The sequence below is a fragment of the Pan troglodytes genome, chromosome 10 (assembly GCF_028858775.2).
Source record: "Pan troglodytes isolate AG18354 chromosome 10, NHGRI_mPanTro3-v2.0_pri, whole genome shotgun sequence".
Classification (NCBI taxonomy): Eukaryota; Metazoa; Chordata; class Mammalia; order Primates; family Hominidae; genus Pan; species Pan troglodytes.
In genome coordinates, this window is record NC_072408.2 from 92,374,456 (window position 1) to 92,399,726 (window position 25,271).

The 25,271-nt window shown below is 33.9% G+C and overlaps 1 long non-coding RNA gene and 1 pseudogene across 1 annotated transcript in view; both read left to right on the plus strand.

Annotated features, from left to right (window-relative positions):
- LOC129136666 (uncharacterized) overlaps window positions 1-25,271 on the plus strand; it is a 356,828-nt gene that overhangs the window by 201,394 nt on the left and 130,163 nt on the right. The gene's annotated exons all lie outside the window — the stretch shown is intronic.
- LOC467083 (p53 and DNA damage-regulated protein 1-like) lies at window positions 13,760-14,124 on the plus strand (annotated as a pseudogene).

The following is a 25,271-nucleotide window of genomic DNA, read 5'->3' on the forward strand; positions in this document are numbered from 1 at the left end:
TTAATTTCCTCTATGATTTTAGAAAGAGTCCAAAGTGGTGATGATAAAGGTCAAAGTAATTTCCATGGCGCCTGATAGCCAGTGAATGTTTGCAAGCTCTTATCTAAATGTGACCAATTGAAACACACTTACTAAGATATTATGAAAAATGATGACGATGATGGTGATGACGATGATTTGAATGCTGAAGCTATAACTGATACTTAGATATGTAGGCCAAATTGAAGATATGTTGAATTAGAGACTTTAACCTAACCAGTCTTTTAACTATCTTTATGGAAAAAAAAGTTAAATAATTATAGATAAATAATGAAAAGGAAATCTTCACATATGGTAGTACATTGTGGAGATAAAGAGCATGAAAACAGGGACCAAACTCTTGGAGATCAAACCCTCGCTCTGCCTCTTACTGACTGCATGATCCTAGGCATGTTACACATCCTTCTCATCCCTCAGTTTTCTAATATGTAAAAGAAGGATAATGATAGCACATGTCACATAGAGTTGATTTGAGAATTAAATGAATCAGTTTCTAAAGCACTTAAAGCAGTGCCTGGAAGACAGTAAGAACCAATTGAATGTTTGTTAAGCAAAACACTTTGAGTAATAAAAACAACCTAGTATGGATGTAGAGATTATGAGTCTTGGTTTTAAACAGGTTATCAAATTCTTCCAAGTTCTATTTAATAATTTACTCTCATGACTCCCTTCTATTTCCTGCTTGTTCTCCAAATTTGGATGTAAACTCTATAGATTTATAATAGAGGTATTTACATGGTAAATAATTACTTTATAGTTAAAATATTTCTTGCCTTATAGTTATTCCAACATTGTTTTATAAAAATGTAATAAACTATTCTCTCTGTCATAAAATATGTAATCAACAATTGGCATATATGTATCTCTTATCAAGTAGGAATGCCAAACTAGCTCACCTATTTAATTTGTTTTAAATAAGGGGATTATTAACATTGTATTGTCTTAAATTTCAGTTACACAGGAGAAATAAGTTTACTCTTAAACTATATTGTACATTATATATTGTACAACATAGTGACTACACAATGTATTGTATTCTCAAAAAATGCTACGAATGGATGTAAAGTGTTTTCATCACAAAAATAAGTGTGTGAGGCAATACATATGTTAATTAGCTAGATTTCATCATTCCACACTGTATATATACTTCAAGACATCATGTCGTACATGACAAATATCCATAAATTTTATCTGTCAATTTAAAAATAAAAAAAAAACACTCAGGTTGCAATCTATCTGGTGGAATTAAATGCAAGGTCAGGAATTAGCAACCTACTATTTTCATGGAGGATCATGATTAGATATTTGTGTATAACCTTAGTGATAACTACAGTCCATAAAATATAAAATAAAATTGTAACATGATAAAAAGTTATATTGCCCTTAATATTTTTATTTCTATACGCAAGAGTTTATCAAGTTGTAAAGAGTTACATACCCCTTTTTATCTTTGGAATAAAAAAAGAATTGTAAAATTGTAAAATTTATCAGGTGGAAGAGACTCTATGTTACGTAGTTTGTGTTCAGAAACTGGCCTCATGGACATATAATGGCCTCATGGACACTTAATTGCAAACCAGGTCTTGAATTGTAGGATTTGCAGAAATCACATCTGATAGTTTTTCCTTCATCTTCTTCAACTTCCACATGCACACATAGTGTAAGAATTAGTACTTCTTCAGTCATAATTATGTGCAACATACTGCACATATTTTCCGTATTATTAGGTTGGTGCAAAAGTAATTGCAGGTTCTGCAATTGAAACTATTGCAAAAACCGCAAATACGTTTGCACCAACCTAATAACTCATGTTATCTTCACAAACACCTTATGAAATTGTCATTGTTATTATCCTAATTTTACTGATGAGAAAACTATAAAAAAGAGCAAACTAACTAACTTGATCCAAAATATAGAGAAAGTGGCAGATTTGGTAGTTTGACTTAGGCAGTTCAACTTCAGAAGCCAAGCTTTTAATCACCAACATACACTATCTCTTCCACATGTTATCCATTGGATCAAAGATGAAATCCATGACAACCAGTTTAAGATGCAACTAAGAGTAGTCAGTTTCTGAAGTGGTTGCACCCATACTCCTCTTTGGGAGCTTAGGTGGAAGAACTTGATTGAATTATCACCATTCTTAACCTTGACAGAGAAGTTCAACCTTGTAGTCAATGTATCTTAATTTCTAATACAAAACATTAAATTAGGCTTGAAAAAAATGTAAGATGCTTACATGATATTACTTTCTTTCAATATCTTTTAAGTCTCATGTTATTGATGCCTAAGATATTAGGCCCTATTTTAGCAACCTAATTTTATTACTTTAAAGACTTGATATATACTTTATTTCATTATCAGTCAATATTAAAAGCTATAAAAGTGTGAGTTTTTAAAAAATAAGTAAAGCAGTCAAGGACTTATAATTTAAATATTTGAGAAAATGTGGTTCATAAGCTTCTAATAGCAAATGGTTGTACTTCTATGTCTCTCCTGTCTTTTTTTTTAAATTTTTAGGCTTTACCATTTCTTTTGTCTTGGTCTATGTTTAGGCATAACATGGCAGAATAATTACAATTTTTATAATAGCTTATCCTTATTCTTTCAAAGAAACTTGTTATATGAAATGGTGTGTTTTCATTTTTAAATGCTCCAAATATATTGCATACTAAAAACTCTTAAGAAACATTGTCATTTTCTCTTTTCGTATTTCGTAAAACTAATATGAATTTTACATATTCATATTATGAATGTAAAAACTTTATAATTTTAGAACTGAAAGTGACTGCAGTTAACTAGTCCTAAGCCCTGATTTTTTTCAAATTGGAAAACTAAGTTCCAAATAGATTAGATTACATTCCCAAATAAATCATCCTGGTTTGTGATACATATAAGATACTTGACTGAAAGATGTCTTGCATACCTGGTTGAATTTCTACTCTCATATTTGAGAAGAAAACGTGAATACCTTTTTTTCAAGATGCAGAGTATATGAATGTATAATTTTAACTTAATCTTAATTTTAATTGTATAATCTAAGAGTTAAAATAAAAGCATGGTTCAGAATAAGATGAAAACCACTTAGATTAGCGGAAATTTTCCCAATAGGCTTTGAACAACTCAGAGAAGTTAATCTTAAAATATCTCAAGGCAGGTACTACTGTGTTTCAGCAGACACTGCTCTTGTATCCCACAAAACAGTAACTGTTATACCATGTTTTTCATATGAAATATACAGCCAGAAAAAAAATTCACATGTTACTAAGCACAAACAAATGTATTATTCCGTATGTTGGAGACATTGTGGTTTCTTTTAATTTTTAAAAAATCCTTTTTGTTTTTGAAAGTAAAATACTAATTAAAAAACTTTTGTAAGAATACATTTTTAATGTGTGTTCTAGCATTTAATAAATTTAAACCACTATTTTAAAATTACATTAAAAAGGTTTTATAATAATATATCTTCTTCCTGTACTCAAGCATTCTGGAAAGCATTTAAACAAAGATCATAATGCCAGTTTTCTTCACTTTTAAATTTGTGGGGTATATAACTTACACTGGAGTCATATCAAAATATCAAGAAAGATTCATAACAAATCAGAAGTAACTGTGAAAATGTCACCTGATGCAGAAAGTCAGGTTGTTGTAAACAGAGTACCTTATTATAATATTCAGGAAAAAATTCTCATCAAAATGAGAAGTTGCTGTATCATAAAATTTAAATCAACCAAAATTATTGAGTAAAACTATAATTATACTTAAGTCAAAGGAAAAAAAAACAGTCTCCTAGAGTGATGTTTGTAATTGGGCCGAAAATGTTTCTCTGAATAAAAATCTAAAAGTAGAACTGAATTGTATTATAACTGTTTTATGACAGATGCTAATCAAAATATATGGCCAGAAAAGTCAACATAGGCATCAAAAACATTAGGAAACACAGCAGAAATTTTATAGTGTGGTCTAAATATAATCTACATAGAAGTTTTATGATTAAATTTTTGGCTGGTAAATATGTAATTTTGTTTTCTGTTCAACAATTGTTCAGTGACTTGTCCAATCTAAACTACAAATTAATTGAAAGAAAGCTTAACTGTATAAGCTGAAGAAGCAGACAATAAATTTATTATGTAGAAAGTAGACACAGTAAAAATAAAATAACATGTGTTTTATCTTTTATCAGCTAAGTAGTAATCATATCTACAGTATACATGTAGTATTATGTATCATAAAATCAATTTAGTTTGTTTTACTAAGGAAGTTAAGTGGATATGTAAAGTTAAGCTGGATTTCTTTCATTCTCAGGGGCTGAACATCATTAGATATGACTTTTTTTAAGCAGATGTGGTTTAGTGACTAAAAAGACTTCAAAATGCTGGTTTTTATGTAAGCATTTTAAGCAGCTGGCTCTTTTTCTTAATAAGAGAAAGTTTTTCACAAGAGACATTCATATGAAGTCATTGTGAGAAAGGAGTAAAAAATTTAGGGCTACTTATCTGGGAAATAACAACAAAAATAAAAAGAACTCCAGTTGGAGCTGCATATGAATCCTTCAGAAATTTTTCAAAGTGGACACTTCAAGAACTTGACAGACATGAATTAAAAATATAAGAGCTGATTCAAATATGTGGTACCCAACTGGAAGGAGGGTGGTATAATTGTGGTGACAGCTTAAATGATCTCTGAAAGCTGTCAGTATGGCCTCATTCAGGGAAGAATAAAGGTTTTTCAGAGAGTTCAAGCTTAACAGTTGAGGGAACAGTTATAATATGAGATGTGTCAGACTAGCTGGGAGAACAGTCAGTACTCAGTAAAAGAATGAAAAGAAAAATACTAGAGGATAAATAATATTGGGATTATTAGTGCCCATCACTTTGTAAATGTTTTTCTGTGTTTCTGAGACTATTAGAGACATTTCCTTTATCATGACATTACTAATATGCCATAGTCATCTCTTTATCACAAAAATGTTTGGGATGTGGATAATTTCATATTTACAGCCTAACCAGTGTATTCATCATCGTATACTAAGTTGTAATCCAGTCCTTCTCTCTTTTTTAAGTTATTATAAAACCGCTAATGAACAAAATAATGGTTTTTATCTTCTCCATTTAAATTGGCAGGTAGGCATATTTTTACTATCAGAAGGAGAGTACGCTCAGTGTACTCTATGAATAGTTTCATTTATAGTTTCACTTTTAACAATAATGTTAAAACTAAGCTAGTTAATTCATGAGAATGAGTAAGACAATTGTGAATATATTGTTATTCAATTTGGTAGAAGGAAGATGTCCCAGAACAGGCAGCTATAGTCTAATTTCCAGATATTTCCATTTAAAATAATTTTGACTCCCATTTTTTCTATTGTAGGGTACATCTTGTCATTTTGTTGTCTAGCTAGCATCAATACCACTCCTTATTTTGGTACTAGAACCCTGATTTTCTTTTATAAGTAGTATTGTTGGGATTGTCTACTTCAAGCTTATATAATATCTAAATTGAACTGCTAATGAAAGTGATTGTTTTCCCTAGTCAAAGGGTAGTCAGATTATCTCTCCTGGAAATATGAACTTTGAGCCAAATGTAGATTCAAAGTTAATCACTGTATTTGAATGAGATCATCCAATGGTTCCTGTTACTAAGATCTCATGAGCCATGCTAGTTCTTATCCTCACCAAGGCCTCATTCTTCAATATTTTCTTTTATTTTGTGACCTAACCTACTTGCTTTCAGTTGTCACTTTTTTCCTAGGTTGAGCCAGCCTGATTTACTTTACTTTCCACTGAATAAATTGAACTGATTCATCTTCATTACATTCATTCACTCCTATTAGTTCACTTATTCATCTAACAAGTATACAGTGAACAGCAGATGACTAAGATGTAATTGTGAAAATATAATTTCCCCCTTAAGAAATTTGACATCCGATATAATAGACCAGCAGTGGGCAAACATTTTTGTAAAGAGCTAGATAGTCAATATTTTAGGTTTTGTGACAATATGATCTCTATTGCAACTACTCCGCAGGTGTAGTGCAAAAGTACTTATAAGCATTGTATACATCAAAGAGAATGGATGATTTACATTATTACTCTATTTAAAGATATTAAAATATGCATTTCATAAAATATTTATTTGTCCTGAAATATTATTCTTCTTTTGATTTTTGTCTACAATTTTAAAAAGTAAAAACCAAAAACCAACCAACCAAAAACATTCTTAGTTTGTGAGCCATACAAAAACAAGCAGTAGACTGGATCATGCTGATCTCTGAGATGGACCTAAAAGAGAACAGTTATTTGTGAGCCATATAATGAAGTAGTAAAATTTGGATAAGGAGGATGTCTTAGCAGTAAATGGAAAGTAGCATGGGGTTTTAGAGGTAAGAACCTAACTCAGTATATGAGGAAATAATGGGTTGGGGGAGGCCTTTCTGAAGGAATTACATTTAGATGTACTTGAGAATAGAGTAGGAATAAGCTAACAAAAAAGAAAAAAATAAAGTATTCAAAGTAAATGGAACAGTGACTATTAATGCTTACAAGAAAGGCAGAGAATCATAACTTAAAATGGCTGGATGCTTGGACGATGTGAAAGAAATAGTTACAAGAGGGGTTGGAAAGTAAAGCTAGAGGCTTAAGAATGGCCTTGGCGCTCAGTTATCTTGAAGCCTATTCAACATGTGCTTGGGGGAACCAGCAAAGAGAGTCAATTCCAGAGTGGGAGGTGGCGATGGGAGTAAGGGAGAATGCCTCTGAAGGAGAGCCATTAAAGATTAGTTGCTCACGCCTGTAATCCTCGCACTTTGGAAGACCAAGGCGGGCAGATCACTTGAGATCAGGAGTTCAAGACCAGCCTGACCAACATGGTGAAACCCCGTCTCTACTAATAATACAAAAATTAGCCGGGGGTAGTGGCACCAACCTGTAGTTCCAGCTACTCAGGAGGCTGAGGCAGGAGAATCACTTGAACCCAGGAGGCGGAGGTTGCAGTGATCTGAGATTATACCACTGAACTCCAGCCTAAGTGACAGAGCCAGACTCTGTCTCAAAAAAAAAAAAAAAAAAAATTGTCATTATCATTGTGAGCAAAAATGAAAATTGTTATATTTCCTAATATTAATATTTTATATTGTCATTTTGTATGGTATTTAATTTAAATTACTTATGGAAAAGAATGCAAAAAAATTAAGGGCTTCTACAATTTTGATTTAGATAAACTTAAAACTTAGGTTAAGTGTTTTAGAATTCAATTTAAGAGCAATGGGGTAAGGGAGTCACTGCCTTTAAGTGGAGAAACTACATGATTTGATCTTTTTTGAAAAACCACTCTGGTTTTCATGCAGAAAAACAGATCAGTGGGAAAAAGAGAAGAGAGTCAAGGATATGACTGAAGGAACTTTTGCTATCATTTTCTGTTGGACACATGATGATGACTTAAAATAAAAGGCAAGGAGGTAGGAATACAGACAAGTGGCCCCATCTCTAGTACTATTAAACAGATAGATTAGAAGACCCTTACTGATTCACAAACATGAAGAATTATTGTGAAGATGGAGGCAAGGATAACTATTAGGTCTCTGATTGGAACAGTTCTATGGATGTCTCCACTACCTGGAAACAGGAGAAAGAAAAACACGTTTTGGAGGGAAAAGAGTTCAGATTTGACATATTTAATCTGGTGTGCATGTATTTTTAAACTTCAAGATAAAGATAGCAAGTAGGTCACTGGATATATCAGAAAAGTGATCTAGGCTACAGCAAAAACTTTGCTGTTTGACACAATATTTTGAAAATTCATTTAATTGAATTTGTCAAACACATTGTGTGTCCTGCATTTTACTAAACAAATTACATGCATTGAATTAATCTTCACAATAATACAGGGTGTAATTGTTTTTACTACTATTATGACTACTACATTATGAGTTATAAAGGTTAAGTTACTTGCCAAAATTATTAAAGCTAGTAGTAAATGGAAAAGATGTGATTCAAGCATCAGATTTGTTAGATTCCAAAAGAAACACTTTTAATCACCATGCTGAATCAAACAAGCATGATATGAGAAGCAGTTTCCTTCCAGGTTGAGGGAAATAATTCAAGGGAGAACAGTAAGGCAAGATCTTCTAACTTTTGGAAGGCATTTTTCTAATTGTTTTTCCAAGAATAATGCAGTTTGTCAGGTCTTGTAAAACAATTCTAATAAGTGAAGCAAACAATAGACTGCTTATAAATGGAATCCCTGTAAATCTACCTAAAGGTGATCAGTTTATGAAATGTTAGTTTAACCTTGGGTACTTTCATACATTGTCCATAAATTCACCCAAGTTAGCTAGTATACTTAATAGATTTTCCCAACCCAAATCATGACTGGTAATAATTATTTTGACCATTTTAAAACACACTGAATTCAAGGTCTATAATTAACAAAATAAGCATAGTAAGTACAATTGATATAACAATGATGAAGTATCTATAAGGGTTATATTTTGGGGGGGGTTGGCAGGGTAAATCAGCTTAGATCAAGATTTTTCTACAGACACACAAAAATTGTGTAAACATAGTTCAAAGAAAAATGACTATCCCTTTTTTCATTAAAATTCAAACAATGTGTTGGATGCTAAATACTACATTAATGTATAAATTATGCAGCATACACTCATCTCCCCTGTCTTTCCACTAACATAGCTTACAATGCAGTAATAGTCATCATTTATTAGAAACATGATGCATGTAAATGCTTCCCATCCTCTTCTCTCTGCAGATAATTTAGATAGATTCCTGTCATTAGGTAATCAGAAGCTTTCTTGTTACATACATTTCATAAAGTGAATGACATGACTAAGCAGAGAAATGCACACCTCAATCTGGACTAATGTATAAGGGAGCTATTGGAACTAAAAATCGAATGTGTGATTCCTTTTCCATCAAGAAATAAATAGCAACTTGACAAACTGTAGGAATCACAAATTCTGTCTATATCAGGGTTTCTCAATTTTGACATTATTAATATTTTGAACTGGATAAGTATTTGTTGCAGTTTTCCCACAACAAATCCTATGCATATCCTATGCACTGTAGGATCTTTAACAACATCCCTGGACTCCATTCACTAGATGCTAGTGACACATTCTCAGCTGTGATGATCAAAAATGTCTCCAGACATTGTTAAATATCCCTTGGCAGGCAAAATTATCCCTGCTGAGTACCTCTTTTTAATATAAACTGTCCTAAATCACACTAGTGCCCATAATATATTTACTTACATATTTTTGCTTCACTTATTAGTTGACATCATTATCTAATCAGAAAAGAAGGATGCATCGAATATGTGTCATCTTTTGTAGCTAAATAGGATGAAATTGTTTAGTAAATATGAGATATAACAAACATATCAGAATAATTTAAGATCCAGGAAATTCAGCCATATGAAATTTGGCATTATATTTGATTAATCATAATTACTGTCTATATTTTTTTCTGTATAAAAGTTAACTTTCAAGTGGGTAACATTAGAGGATATATGTACAATAAGGAACAATAAAAATATAAAGGGAACAAGTGTTTAATATAATTGCTGTGCAAAAGAAAAGGGGAAATGGAAGTTGGCGAAAACAATTCTCAAATGCTCTTCTTCCAAGAAACAATTTTATCAGAGCTCACTCCTGAGAAAATGTAAGTAATATATCGTGGAGTAGACTATTCTTTATAACACAGATAGATTATTACACTCTGGATCAGACAGGAAAATTATGCAATCTTGTTGAGCAGTTAGAAGCCTTGGAGTAAATGGCAGTAAAGTTTTACTAAAATAAGATAAATTAGCTAACATAAGAGACAATTTTAATTCATTAATGCCAAAAACTCTCTGCAAAACATATTTATCACTAAAATAAGCTTTCAGATTCTGCATGAATTGTTTTTCGAGATGAAAGAGAAAGAGTAGTAGGAATAAGGTAATCTTCTTTTTTTTAGCAGACTGGAAGTAAAGCTGATCTCACAGATTTAAATTCTCAAATGAAAATCTAACCATTTCAATAAACTAAAATGCAGTGGATATAGGAGATAATTGTTTTTAATTACTTATTAAAGTCACATTAATTTCAAACATGCTTTTATCCATGCCCATAAGTTTCTCATGATGGTTTTGGAGCACTAAACAGAATTTTTACCTGAGGCTGATTTAATTTTCATTATTAAAGGCCAATTGCAGAAGCAGTTTTGTAGCCTGCAGTGTATTGCAGTTTTAGAATTGGAGACTGAAATTCTTGATCAAGGAATGAGAAGCCTGAAACACTGATTACTTCACTTGTGGTTTCATAAAATATTCTATTATTTTTATTTTTACATTATTGTATTTCTTTATTTAAAATATTGAGCATGAATATATGAAGAATCAAGTTAGAATTATTAAGTAGCAGCTTACCTAATTATTATATACTCAAATTATAATTACAACATTTAGAACATTTTTATATGCAACCTTATTTAATTCTCACAAGCTACCTTGCAAAACTAGCAGGAGACAAGTAGTTGCAATTCAGCAGATTCAAAACGTTAGGCTCAACTATATTTAGTGATCACTTAGAGTTAGTAATTAGAGGAATTTGGGACTACCATTTAGGGCAAATAAGCAACATCTTCAAAGTATACTGAAAAAAGCATAGGAAAAGTTATACAAATGTTAGTGGAACTTTACTTTGACCTCAACAAGCTTTATAAAGCCTGTTTCAGAAAAGATTCACCTATTCTATAAACCTGCCATGTTTAATCCTCTCTCTACGCTTTCCATCATGCTTTTGCTTTCAGATAAAATATCTTCCCCTTCCGCTATGACTGCACGCTCTCTGTTTGTGTATTACACTTCCAGACACATGTAGATTGCAAGATCTTCATGAATATTTTTTGAGTAATAGCTTTTTGTTCACTTCCTGCAGCTTTTAGAGTCATCACATTTGTTTTGCATCTAATTACATTACTGTTATTTGCTGTCACTTTAAGTGTGTTTTCCTCACCGCTTGAATTGCATTGTAATTTGTTTGAGAAAGGAATATGTTCATAGTTCTTCTATTTCCCAAAGAGTGAGTTGATGTTAATGTATATATTTTTAAATTATTAATATTATACTGGTTTTAAGTTTTCCCTTACTGATATTTTGATAAGGTACCTTTTTCACTATATATTTATTGACATAAACTATCTTAAACCCGTTGGATTTGCCAACCCTTTAATCAACTCCTGTTAACCTCTCATTTTGTTGGCAGGTTTTATAGGCATATACACACAGAGACATAGGCACACTCACACATACACTTACACATATACAGAAGTATCATGCCCCAAGCCTATGTTCTCAATAATTTGTTTTCTGCTGGTTGGCTGCCATGCCTTACTCTTAATTAATAGGTTGCTTTTCAACAGAAATATTATGCCTTGGGCATATTCATAAACAATGTGTCTTCTTATGAAGATTTAAAGGTTATAGTAATGAAAAGAATCTTGAATGTTAGAGAAGGCAGGGGCAGAAATTATTTTTTGTCAGGCAAATTCTTTGCTTACCACCAAGTTATACTACATTACTGTTTTAATTTTATGCTTAGAATAAGCTTTCTAGGTTAAACTAGAAAACGAGTATATATATGTTTAAAGTCCAACTAAAATGAAAGTTTGGCACAATAATAATCATATGCTTGATCTACTTGTTTTTGAAGAAAATATACAATTATTTTTCCAACTTTTGAAACACAAGATTATACATGCTTATGAAGAATGCCCAAGTTCATTTCTAACTAGCTAGATGATGATATATTATATGAGACTTGGGGTTTAATTCAGAGGATTGCCTGTCATTTTTCCAGAAATGATTATCATTGTTATCACTAATAAATTATATATTCTTATTTATTGATTTATCTCAGGGAATATAGTATTTATAAGCAGAAACAAATGAAAAGTAAACTTAGTTCTACTTCATATTATAAATAGCTTTCATAATAAAATAATATGCACAAAACATTTAAAGGATTATAAATACATAAAGGATTCATTGTTTTAAAAAATTCTATTTTCTGTTGATTTTTAACATATATATTGCTTATTAAACATGGGTTGTTCTATTAATGGAAAATATGCATTTCAAAGTTTGTGTAAATTACTTTTTTGGATTGCTACTGTAATATATGTTCATGGTGGGGCAAAAAAGTGAAACTTAAATTTGAACACGAAGAGTGAATGCTACTTAATTGAGTCAGTGTCAAAGAAAAGTGTTGCAAACAGAGGGAACAACATGGGTGGAGACAGGAGGTGAGAGAGCATGAGGCTCCTGCGAGACTTTAAGAAATTCAATGCTGCTGGATGGTTGGAGAGGAAGTGGGAAGTGATACCAGGTGGCAATGATGAGACAGGTAGAAATAATTATTCTTGATTTCCTCAGTAACGTTATACCAGAGTTTACCATAATTTTGCATCATTATGGAAAATACATGGGAATAAGGCAATTTTTGAGGCAGAATGACAAAATAAGCATCCACGGCAGCAAAATATAATGAAGAAAAATGTGTTGGTTTTTTGTTTGTTTTATATGTGGCCTAAGGGAACATGAAGAATCAGTGATGAAGCCCAGGCTTAGTTTTGTTTTATTTTTTTTTGTTTAGTTTTGTGGGGGCAGTTGTGTAGACTGCCCTGCCATGACATTTATTATGATAGAAGAGGAAAAAAATCTATTAACGGTGTTTCAGGGACAAAGAACTGGTTTGGGAGATTTTTGGTATAAATTATCTCTAAGAAAACAAATTAGCAATGTATAAAAGGCAATAGCTACCATTTTCCAATGAAATGAACCAGGGGTCCTTGGAGAAACGGCAGATTCTGGTACTAAGGCAATAAGATAAAATAAAAGAGCATCATACGTATAGTGCCAGAAAGTAAGAAAAAACTCAAAACAAACAAACAAAAGAGAATGAGGTTATGTCAAAGTGACACAGGAACCAATTTAAAAGAGCTCTCAATGGCCAAAACTAGAATAACTTTAAAAATAAAATAAGCAAGGTAGTATTGAATTATAACTCAAAATATAAAATAAATATACAGAAATACATATTTATATGGCCAAATTATTGATTAAATGAATAAATGAAGGATAAGGTCAAGTCTTCCTCACAGAAGGGTCCCAAATGATATTTATAAGTACTCTCTTAATTAAAGCCCAGAAATAGGTCCATATAAATAGTCAATTGATCACTGACAATGGAACAAAGACAATACAACAAAAAAAGATAAATCTTTTTAACAAAAGGTTCTGGAACAACTGGACTTCCACATAAAAAAAAAAAAAGAATCTAGATACAGACTTTACACTCTTTCCAAAATTAACTCAATATAGATCATAGACCTAAATGCAAAATGCAAATTTATAAAACTCCTAGAAGAGTTTTGAGGTAGAAGTGGCATCTTATCCCTGCCTGGCAATGGGAAGGCAACATTCCTTAAGCTCCAAGATGACTAGATCACCTTTGGAATATTAAAATTTTTATTAAGGGTGAAAGAAATCACATTTAGGCCCTATTTGACTTTAATCTAAAGTTAAATATATACACATAAGATTACTGGTGTCAAGATGTTAATTTCAAAACACTGTACAGTATTTTAATTACATGATGGAGCAGTTTCTTCCAGCATTGAAAGATTAAATGAGGGGTTGTGCACCCGAGTTGGTTGGTGCCATGCTGTCACATGATGCAGAGCAAGTTCTGTGGTACCTGTTCGAGGTGGAGGAGCTTGTTGAGGAGGTGCTGGTGGACAAACAGCAGATTGTGGATGTGGACACCGAAAGGAATAAAAACCCAGAGGGCCTGAGAGCCCTGCAGAATGGTCTCAGCCTCTCTGAAGATGTGGTTTGCCTCAGGAACATGTTTGTCAAGATGCCTCACCCTCAGGTGAAGGAAATGATTAAGAAAAATCAGGATCATCTGGATAAATAGAAATAATCCAAAAACAATGGGCCCAAGGCAAACCAGAGCCGAAGAGTTTTAACTTGAACCCCTTCAGTCAGGATGAACATAAAGCTCTCAAGTTCTTGAAAGGATGAGACACAAGAATCAAGATGGGGTACCAGTGACCAGCTCCTCTACCTGGGGTCATGGAGGACCGAAGACCCTCCAACCTTGACGCCTGTAAGGACAGGCGCTCCTGTAAGGGATCAGGTGTAAAGAATCTGGCCATAGCTCCTGTACAAAGCCTCTTTGTCTGAAGTACTTGGGTGCTCTTTGACGGCAGGAGGGAACACAACCTGTCGGTGGCTGCTGGACCTCACCACCAGGGCTCAGTGGACATAAGATCTATTGACAGGCCCTGGCAGTCACCAGTGGATGTGTGTGGCAGTGGCTGTGGGGTGTGAGAATGACTGCAACAGGCACTTCTCAACAATGACCTGCTGTTCACATGGGCCCAGAGCAGGGAGGAAGGGAGAGGGACAATGGAAGCTTTGTTCCAGCGTTCCTCTTAGAAAGGGGAGAGACAATTTCAGGCAGGTGTAATGGAATTGGAATAAAGCAGGAGGCTCAAGGGTGGTTTCTGAGTGAAGGACAGAACCATGGTGCTTTGTGGTTCACCACAGCCTTCCATGGGCAGACACACACATTTCTCCCTACTGCCTCCATTTTTACCCCTTTTTTCCTACTTGCTTCCAAGAGTAGATGCTGCTTATCAGCCATCTGTGGCTGCTCTTTGGTCAGGAGGGTGTTGCAGAGTCCTGCACCAGGGATGAGTGAGTGGGTGTGCCCCTGAGCATATAACGGGTGTCAAGAATGCTGCCCCACCACCTCTGAAAGCAGGGCCTGGCCAGCTCTGACTGCTCAGAGTACCTTCTGCCTTTAGTGGTCTGAGGTCCTGGTGTGAATGTGCTGTCAGGGCAAAAAAAAAAAAAAAAAAAAAAAATCAAATACGCATGGAAATACTTCTTCAACTTTGATTGTAAAAGTAATGCTTCATGTCATATTTTATCTTTCTATTTAAAATCTACTATTAAACTAAGTTTGTTTGGTGATTTTTGTATGTCTTTGAATGATGATGGTCTTTCTACTCTGATAAATTATTCTCTATTAATGTAAATTACATGAAACTTTTCTTGGTTTTTATAGTTTTAATCTATTTAAACTTCAAAAATCTTCTGTCAACAATTAACCTACTATTTATATAGAATTACAGAGTTATGTTTTATCTTGAAGTCATGCCATGTGACCTAAAGTAGAACAGGAAGCATACTGATAGTCATATTTTTAAAATGGGCAAGTGCCTACAAGTTGGGATACTTACAAAGGCTGGGATAAACCTTACCCGAAGCCAAGCTATGCTGGATTTAGTAATTTAACAACTGTTATTTAAATGCGATTAATTTTTCACTTTAGAGTTTCTCAGGTATACATATGTATGTGTACCTGTATGTGTGTGTCTGTGTGTGTGTGTGATTATATTTATGTAAGCAACTGAAAATAAATATTGAAACATTTAGACTGTAAGATCTATATAAAGGCTATGACCAATAACATTTTTCTGATGACCTCTCTGCAGTTATGTTTTAGCACACTTCATGTTGTTATGTATGTTAGTTCTCTATTGCTGTATAAAAATTACCTCAAATAGTGGCTTAAAACAATATATATTTATTACCTTAAAGTTTGCATGGGTCAGGAATGTGGGCACAGCATAAGTGTGTCCTCATATTGATCTCAAAAGGCTGCAGTAAAGGTGACCAGGATTGTATTCTCATCTGGAGCTTGAGATCCTCTTCAAAATCATTCAAGTTTTTTGCAGAATTCAATTCCTTGTGTTTGTGAGATTGATGCTCACAGTTCCTAGAGGTAACCTTCTGCATAGGTAGTTCAGAAAATGGCTGTTTCTTCTTCAAGACCAGAAGGCAAGAATCCCTGCTGCTTCGAGTCTCTTCTTTCGGGGAATGCCTGGTTCTTCTTTTAAGAGGCTTTCTTGGTTATGTCAGGTCCTCCCAGGATGATCTTCCTTTTTATTAGAAACCTTATGTCTGCAAAATTCCTTTACTTTGCCATATTCATGGTTAAAAGCGAGGTAAAGTTTCTGTCTGCAAACAAAGAGAGAAGCTTATGCTTGGATACTTAGAATTGGATACTAGGGGTGGGGATCATGAAGACCATCTTAGAATTCTGCCTACCACAACTGTCATGCAAAACCAGTGTGCTCACTCTGCTGGTCTACTGTGTATGGTAGGGTAGAAAAAAATAACACTAGTTTCTCCTAAAATAAAATACAATTTGTAAATTCACAATATTTTTTCCTTTTTTAAATTTTCTATTCCCATTATAGGATTCCTTGTAGCTTAGAAAAACACTTACTGAATTAAACTGCATAATTTATTGGTTTGGAGTTGTAGTTGTACTACTCTATACTGATAATTGAATAAATGCTTCAGATTCCCTTTTCATAATCTAAATGTTATTTGCCATTTTCTTCATACAATAAGCTGAGAAATATAAGAGGAAAAAATGCCTCATTTGAAAGTCCAAGAATTTTTACTAATATTTAGGTTAGCAAATATTAACCTAGGTTTCTTAACAATGTTGGTCCTAATTAGATATGGCATTGAAAAACAAAATAAGTAATCTTTTAAACTTAACAGTATGAGGATACTGTGAAAGTCACTCTCTTTTTAAAAGTATAGACACTCTAAACCTTTGATTTCAAATATACAGAGCAGAAACAAAAGCCTCACCCAAGTAACTGTCCTCTGAAGCATTAGGAACATTTCCTACTTCAACACAAATCCTTAGCTTTAAGAGATTTTCTTCTATAGATTTACAACACTTCTCCCTCGAATGCATATTTGGGAACATGGACTAACTCCATTTTTTTTTTGTTTTGTGTTCATGTGCAGATAAATAATTCATTGTAGCTACTACAATTCCTCTGAAAGTCACTAGAAATTATATAACAGTGCAAGTATGATATAAAATATAAAAGACAGTAAGTGATGAGTATTGTTACTTTTACAACCTACTGGATCTCCTTATCTGTGTCTTAGTTTACACAGCTGAACACTATGACCTGTCTTCACGGTTTACAGCTCTAGAAAGTGGCTGCTTACTGAAGATATTCTGAAAAAAATGCTGTTTTTTCCTACTTTAAGAAAACTTTATATTTTTCTTTTTCTGATTTTTAAAATAATAAAATATAGCTGTTCTTGAATATTTATTGTTCCTCAATCTATCTTAGTTGCTGGCAATTTGTTTTCAGTGATAGCATTTCTCTTACTATTCCATAATTTTCGAGAGAGAGACATATATATGTACATACAAAATGTACATATTCAGAAAAATATGTATATTTTCCCCCCAATTTTTAGTGTTGCCTTTTTTTGTACCCAAGGCAATCTTCTGCAATGGAATTTAATTTTTAAATTATTTTTCTAGTGGAGGACATGCTATTGTTACAAAATACTGAATTTGATTAATATTAGTGGTATACTGAAAAATAGATTTAAATTGAACAGAATCAATGTCCTAAAGATTGAAATATGTCTTAATATCTAGGGACATTAAGAAACATATTCACCGTCATTCCATATAATTGAAGACATCAGTGTCTTTTTATTCAATGTAGAAATTATTATATTTTCCTTTGTAGTTCTTCATTTCATTTAGTCCTACTCTAAGCAAAAATAAAAGCACACTGTGAAAACACTTTAAAACATATAGCATTGTTATGGGTTGAACTGTGTCCGCCCAAATTCATATATTAAAGTCCTCACTCCTTAGTACCTCACAATGGTACTTAGAGTCTTTATAGAGGTTATCAAGTTAAAATAAGGTCATTAAGGTGTCCCCTAATACAATATGATTGATATCTATTTAAAAAGGGAAAATTTGGACACAGAGATGTATACAGAAAAAAAATGTGAAGACGCTGAGAGAAGACATCCATGTATAAGCCAAGAAAAGAGCAGTTTAACAGATACCTCCCTCACAGCCCTCAGAAGAAACTGACCCTGCCTTTACCTTTTCTCTGGCTCCTAATCTTCAGAACTATGAAAAAGTACATTTCTCTTGGTTAAGTCATCCAAGTTGTGGAACTTTGCTAAAGCAGCTCTAACAAACTAATGCAAGTTCTTTAAAATTGTATTATCTTGTGCTTATTAATATCATCTGGTTCTTCACGGTAACAGCAACTTTTGAAATCAACAGCTCCAGGAGACCATACCGGCATTGTCCAATGAGACGTAGTCCTCCCTTCTACCTGGATTATTACTTATTGATCATGTCCTACACTCCATTTGCCCTCATGGGCTTTGATTCCTTAATGTAGAAATTGTATACATAGCCTAGTGATTAAGAGATTTGGGGCCAGACTTTCTGAGTTGAAATACTGACTGCTTTATTTGCTAGCTATGAGTTTTTATGCAATTTACTTTGTCTATGTGCTTGACTAGCTGCAAAATTTGTGAGGCCTACTGCAATAGGATGATGTGGGTTACCTCATAAGAAATGCAGGAAAAAAGTGACATTAAATGTAACTAAAAATTAAACAGTTTTTAAAAATTTATTAATTATAAAATGTAATAGAGAACCATGATACATGAATAAAAACATAAATTTACAAACGAAAAACATTTTGGTGTCATAAATTTATGTAATATAACAAATAGTGAAAGATAAACAAAATATTGAAAAACAGATTTAAATTGAACAGAATCAAAGTTTTAAAGATTGAGATTTGTCTTTGTATCTAGGGATATCAGGGAACATATTCACTCACCAGGATTCTATATCATTGAAAATGTCAATATCTTTTAATACTTTATTAATGTGGTATCTTGATTAATCATAAGATTTTTCTGGATCACTTCTGCAAATTTGTTTATTAAGTCATCAAAACTTATACTTAAATTTTCTAAAAATATATGTGAAAGTGACATCAATTGCTCTTGAGAAATGCAACGCCACAAATAATTTTCTATTTTGAGAAGAATATTTTTGGTAAACTACTAAAGCTATGTAGAGTATTTATGACTCAATACAAATCTATTTTATGTATTCTGAGTTTAGTTTTAAATTTAAACTTACACAATATTATTTTAACACTTCTTCAGACATTCCCTGTAACTTGTAGAATCAATTTAAGAAACTAAAAATGGATTCATTACATATATATATATATATATATATATATATATATATAAAATTCAAAATGCCTGGTAATGCATTTTATCTTTGTATCTTCAATTAGGAGAGAAAATTTAATTTTAGAGTTGCTTTTCTTATTAATTTTAAAGTTATCTTTATTCCAAAAAGATAGTGGACATGCAAACTATTTTTCCTTTAGGAGAGTATGAGAGGAAAAAGCAGCTGACAAACATACTAAGAAGAACACATCTGAAATTTTAATGAATTTTTAAAGATTAAATGTAGGTTATCCTGAGAATTTAGTTTATCTGAAGATTCATATGGAAATCATGTTCTTTTCTGTTCAATATGGTGATCTTTAAATTTAATTTTTATTTTTAAGACTGTTGATATCTGCTTTCCAATATTGCAGCAGTTTTCAAAACTGGATATTCCAAACACTTTGAAGAATTTTAGCCACTTCCTGGTACGTTTTATTACAACATTTATGTGTAAGTTTTATTTTTTAATTATTTGCTGACATAGTATATTGCCTGTGCATTAACAGTTCTTGTCCAGCCCTCGGTTTAGAGAGTTAATATTTGTGCACAAGCCACAAGGATGGGCTCTGGGGATGGACGATCCAGCCATACTCTCTCCATGGGGCCTAGTGCTGCTGATATATGGAGCCTCACTTCTCTCTTGTGGCTAGAACCACTACCGCCATCTCTACTGCGTCTCACCATGGCTCCTAATCTGGACCCAGGTGCCACCTGGTTTTCTTGGGACCCCAGAATACCCCCTGAACTGGCTGAAGCCTATACCTGTGTGATGGGGCACCAGGCCAATTGCTTAAAGCCTAAGGCTCAAAATCCTGAGCCTGCACTTGCATGGACATCCTGAGGCCAATCTCCACCACTTACTGGCATGCTCTATATCTCATAGACTTTACTTGTAATTCAAAAATAAAAGTATTAGGAATTTCTAGGTGGCAATAGCAGATTCTTTTTAAAAAATGTATTATTGATATTTCTTCTTTTAAAACTCATACTTTAAGTTCAAGGGTACAAGTGCAGTTTTGCTACATAGGTAAATTTGTGTTGTGGGAGTTTAAAACTAAGTGTGGGGCCCTTCTCAGAGTAATGCCCTATAATTTTTACTGTAGAGGTCACATGCCTATATACCTTGCCCTGCCCTGTCTGTGTTTGCTTACTGAACTTAAGGTTAGAATGATAATGCCTACGTTATAAAGTTGGTGATGATACTACATGAGATTGTAAATATGAAGCGTTTATAACAGAGTAGACCACATTTATAGCAAGCTCTCTGTAAATATAAGCTCTATTATTATTACAATAATGTGTGAGACACAGTCACTGCTTCAGACGTGTTTGTAATCTAGTTAGAGAGATAGACATGTGGACAATCCACTACAACAATGTAATAAATAAATATCACTAGGCATTGGGAATATAAAAATGCCTTGTCTACAAGAGATCTATGGAAGTGAAACTGACATTTATATAATTATTGTTTAATATGATTAGTGTGAGCTCTACTTCCACTTAGGATGTAGAAAATCTCAAGACATAGGACAATGTCTCTACTACTCTAGTATCAAAAAAAGAAAATAGAAGAAAGGAAAAAGAGAAAGTATAATCTAAGAAGTTATAACTTTTCTGAGCTCATCAGAGAATTGAGGTTGAAAGACAACTAGGTGAACTGAATTCCAAAAGGGTGACAATCCCCTCCAAAAAGATGGTGTACATGCCAACTATTTTTCCTTTAGCAGAGTGTGAGAGGAAGAAGCAGCTGACATAAACATGCTAAGAGGAAAACGTCTAAAATGTTAATGAATTTTTGAAGATTAAATTTGGGAAATCATGAGAATTTAGAATTTCTCGAAACTTCAAACATGAGGTACCTCAGCACTTTCTTATCAGCTTTTTAACATGGGCCTCCACTGGGTGCATGTGAGAAAGACTGGGATCAGAGAAAAGAACCTGACAAGCTCCACCCGCTGTGTCAGTGGTGCAGGTATGCAAATGAGACTACAGTATTCAAATGGTGCTGCTGGAGAACAGACGTGAAATCCAGACTCTAGGCAGAGGCAAGAATGCTCAGGGTTTTATATTTTTGCAGTAATACAAAGCAAAACTACTGGGGACAGACAGGAAATGCACTCTTGGCCTAGACCCTCCTCATCCTTACAAGGCAGAGTTCTGGTCGGCAGGGGATTGGGAAGGGTGAGTTGCTGGGAGATATAAGGAATGCTCAGAAAGCCCCATCCTGGAAGGGTAAGTGTACAGGGCTTACCTAAGACTGAGGCTGGAATAAGAGAACTGAGAAATTTCCCGGCTCCTACCATAAGGCCTGCATGAAATAATAAGCAACAGCAGTAAACTGCTGAGATAACACTAGGAACATGGACAAAGACCCTTTCTGAGTCATCCCTATGCAGGGCTGCTCAAAGCAACCATGCTGAGAAAAGCCTTCCAACACTCTAGATGTTATACAAAGCACAAGATAGCAGTAGTCCTCAACATAAGGACCCAGGATCATCTCCATTGATATTTAGGCCATAGCAGAAAAGTGCCACGAGATGGCACCAAACCTCAAACACTTCCTGAACAGGTCTGGATTACATAGCTGTACTCCTGGACCACCCATTTTTCTAGATGTATAGTCTAGTCCTAGTCATTGAATGTTTCTTGTCTGTCATTACAACCCTGCATTTAATATTAATGTTTTGCCTTTATTATTACTGGCCATTGTGACATAAAATATCTGTGTTTTTTTTTAATTTGAGTTTTCTAAAACTATGTATTACAAAAGTGGTATGACTTGAGGATTGTTTTATATATGCAACTGGGTTGGAAGAAGTGATCAAACATGCGCACAAACAGAGAGAGAGAGAAAGGGAGAACTCTAAGATGAAATTAAATAAATGTCCTAGTTGAATTTGTCAAATATATATATATATGTGGCAAATACAGTGGCATACAGGAAATGAGATCATATATCATGTTTTAGTGTAGTTTCTCATGATCCTCAAGAGTCCTCATGGGACATTAAGCTGTCACTAACATATTTGCAGGATCTGGAAAATGGAATTCTTGCTATATCATGGACATCAAGTAAGGATGGCTCTCTAATGCAGAACTACATTTTAAAATTTGCACTTACTTTTAACATTTTTATGCATTAATGATCTTGCCTAAATCAATGATTACTTTGGAGATTATAAAATGGTGATTTGTTACTTCTAGGTTTATGCTGTTTCATTTTATCTCATTTTATTTTGATTCCAAGAGAGAAAAATAATAATAAATGTGCATCATCAACCCACTGGTTTAGCCTGATAACATATCGGTTTAAAAGTCATTAAAAGGGGCCAGGTGCGGTGGCTCACACCTTTAATCCCAGCACTTTGGGAGGCCAATGTGGGCAGATCACTTGAGGTCAGGAGTTCGAGACCAGCCTGGCCAACATGGTATAACTCTGTCTCTACTAAAAATACAAAAAAATTAGCTGGATGGGGTGGCAGGTGCCTGTAAACTCAGCTACTCAGGAGGCTGAGGTGGGAGGTTCTCTTGAACCTGGGACTTGGAGGTTGCAGTGAGTCAAGATCACACCACTGAACTCTGGCCTGGGTGACAAACTGAGACTCCATCTCAAAAAAACAAAAGCAAAACAAACAAACAAAAAACTCAAAAGTCATTACAAGAAGAAATAAGAGATATTTTAGAAGAAAGATATAAAAAAGGCCTTTCCTAATATATATTTGATGATTTTCCAAGAGGCAAGAGTTCAGCTTACTTGTTCTCCTCATTATGTGGTTGGAGGTTGGGTGTATTAGATAAACCAAGGCAGGCATATTTTTAATTTATCACATTTCTTATCTTGGTCTCCGGGCTCTATATCACTTTATCCTCACTTGATCTCACAAAGTCTTCTATAATTCTCTCCTGTGATCCATACAGTACAGGTGCATTTGCCCCTTCTTATTCCTCAGACATATGCCACTTTGCCAGATTGTCATATAGCTTCCTTCTTCTTGTCTTTCATTTCTTGGATTCAGTGTCCTGTCCGTAGACTGTCCTTTTCAGACCATTCAATATAGAGTATCTGCTGCCTGCTCTATGTTACAGGAGCCTCCTTAAAATCCATGCTAGCATTTGTGATATCTGTTTTTTGTTTTTTTCTTTTTTGGTCCTTTCCTGTCTTCCCCTACTAGAATGTCAGTTCCAGAATAGCAGGTGTCTTGGCAATCTATCCGTTTCTTACTATATCCCACCACCTAGAGTAGGATTGTAAACAGTATTTTTTGTTTTTTTTTTTAACATAAAAGCACCTTTGTTTATTCACTTCTTAAACTTTTACCTTTTCACTTTCTTATTATTAGGTAAAAAATATGGATTTACATGTAAAAAAAATATTTAGTGGCCCAGGAGTCCTGCTTCTTTTAGTGGCAATTGTAATTCGGTTCAACCCTCTCAATAAGGTAGATTAAGAAAGTGTGTATCTGCGTATGTGTCTGTGCATGTGCACACATGTGCATTTGGAGTGCTAGGAAGACAATTATAGGACCAAATTCCAAAATAAAAGAAAATGAAACTTAGAGAAACATGAACCTGGTATTTAGCTCAATTTTTTTCCTTTAGGAGTATCTGCCAATTCAGGAAGAAGTGGTTGGTGAGATCAAGAAGTTGTTGAGAGTTTTTGGAAAATTCATAGAAATGAAAATAAAAATTGGGTTCAAATTTTGCTAAGAGACATTGGTAATTCACCAACAGTTTTGATTAGGATTCTGATGATCTACACCCCTCAAATAAGGGGAAAATATATTTGCAACTTCTAATTTAAATTCTTGATAATATGAAGGTCACTCTGGTCTATTGATAGCCCTAGACACTTGCATAAAGAAAAATAAACCTACTCTAGAGGATAAGAAAATTATCCTGGACCTTAAATCCTTTTTGCATATTTTTATATTGAACCTTGCAAACAATGAAGAGCAACTGGGCAAATGAATAAACAGATGATGTAGCAGAAAAGAAGAGAACTAGAGAAATAATAAATAATAGTAAATAAGAATCAAGACAGGCCAGGCACTGTGGCTCATGCCTGTAATCCCAGCACTTTGGGAGGCTGAGGTGGGAGGATCACCTGAGATCAGGAGTTCGAGATCAGCCTGGCCAACATAGCAAAACCCCGTCTTTACTAGAAATACAAAAAAATTAACCAGGCATGGTGGTGTGTGTGCCTGTAATTCCAGCTACCTGGGAGGTGGAGGTTACAGTGAGCCGAGATCACGCCATTGCACTCCAGCCTGGGCAACAAGAGTGAAATTTTGTCCCCCCAAAATAAGTAAATGAATAAATAAAAAAGACCTACTGCAATGGTTTCTAGTAAGCAATGCAATGTATACATTGAAAGCTGAACAATCGCTTTCAGTGCATGCATTGATTTCCAAAAAGAGTAAGTCATAATTTCTTACTCTCCTCCCTCCCCCAGCCCATTTCACCTTTTCTCTGTGAAAGGCAACCTCCTTGTTCCAGGGCTTATCCTAAGGTATCATTGTGCTCTTTGTCTCCTTTCTTTCTGTCATGCTCTACACATGATTGGTTAGGAAATATTTACTTTTATTCCAAAATATAGACAAATACAGTTGCTAATAATTTCTCATCACATCCACAGCTACCACCTTGCTACCCTATCTTACTGAATGCTTGTAGCCTCTGCTTACAGTCTTAACACAGCAGTCAGTATAGTCCTATTAAAGCATAAATAAAACCAGATTGCTGTTTGCTCAAAATTTTGCAATAGCCACCCTTACACTCAGACTAAAAGTAAAATCCATAAAATGGCTTACAATGCTCTAAGCCTTTCCAAATCCATGTCATGGCCTTAGAGACAGCTGTATGTCTGTATCATGTATTTATCTTACCCCAAATCTTCTATAATAGTGTGTATCATAGGATGTCAATTAACTACAGCTCTGCCTTTTCCTATAATATACATGTTTACAGTGAGCAGAGAAGTGTTTTGTTGACACTGAAAAAACTGCAATGAAAACTATATACTGGAAGATTATATCAATCCT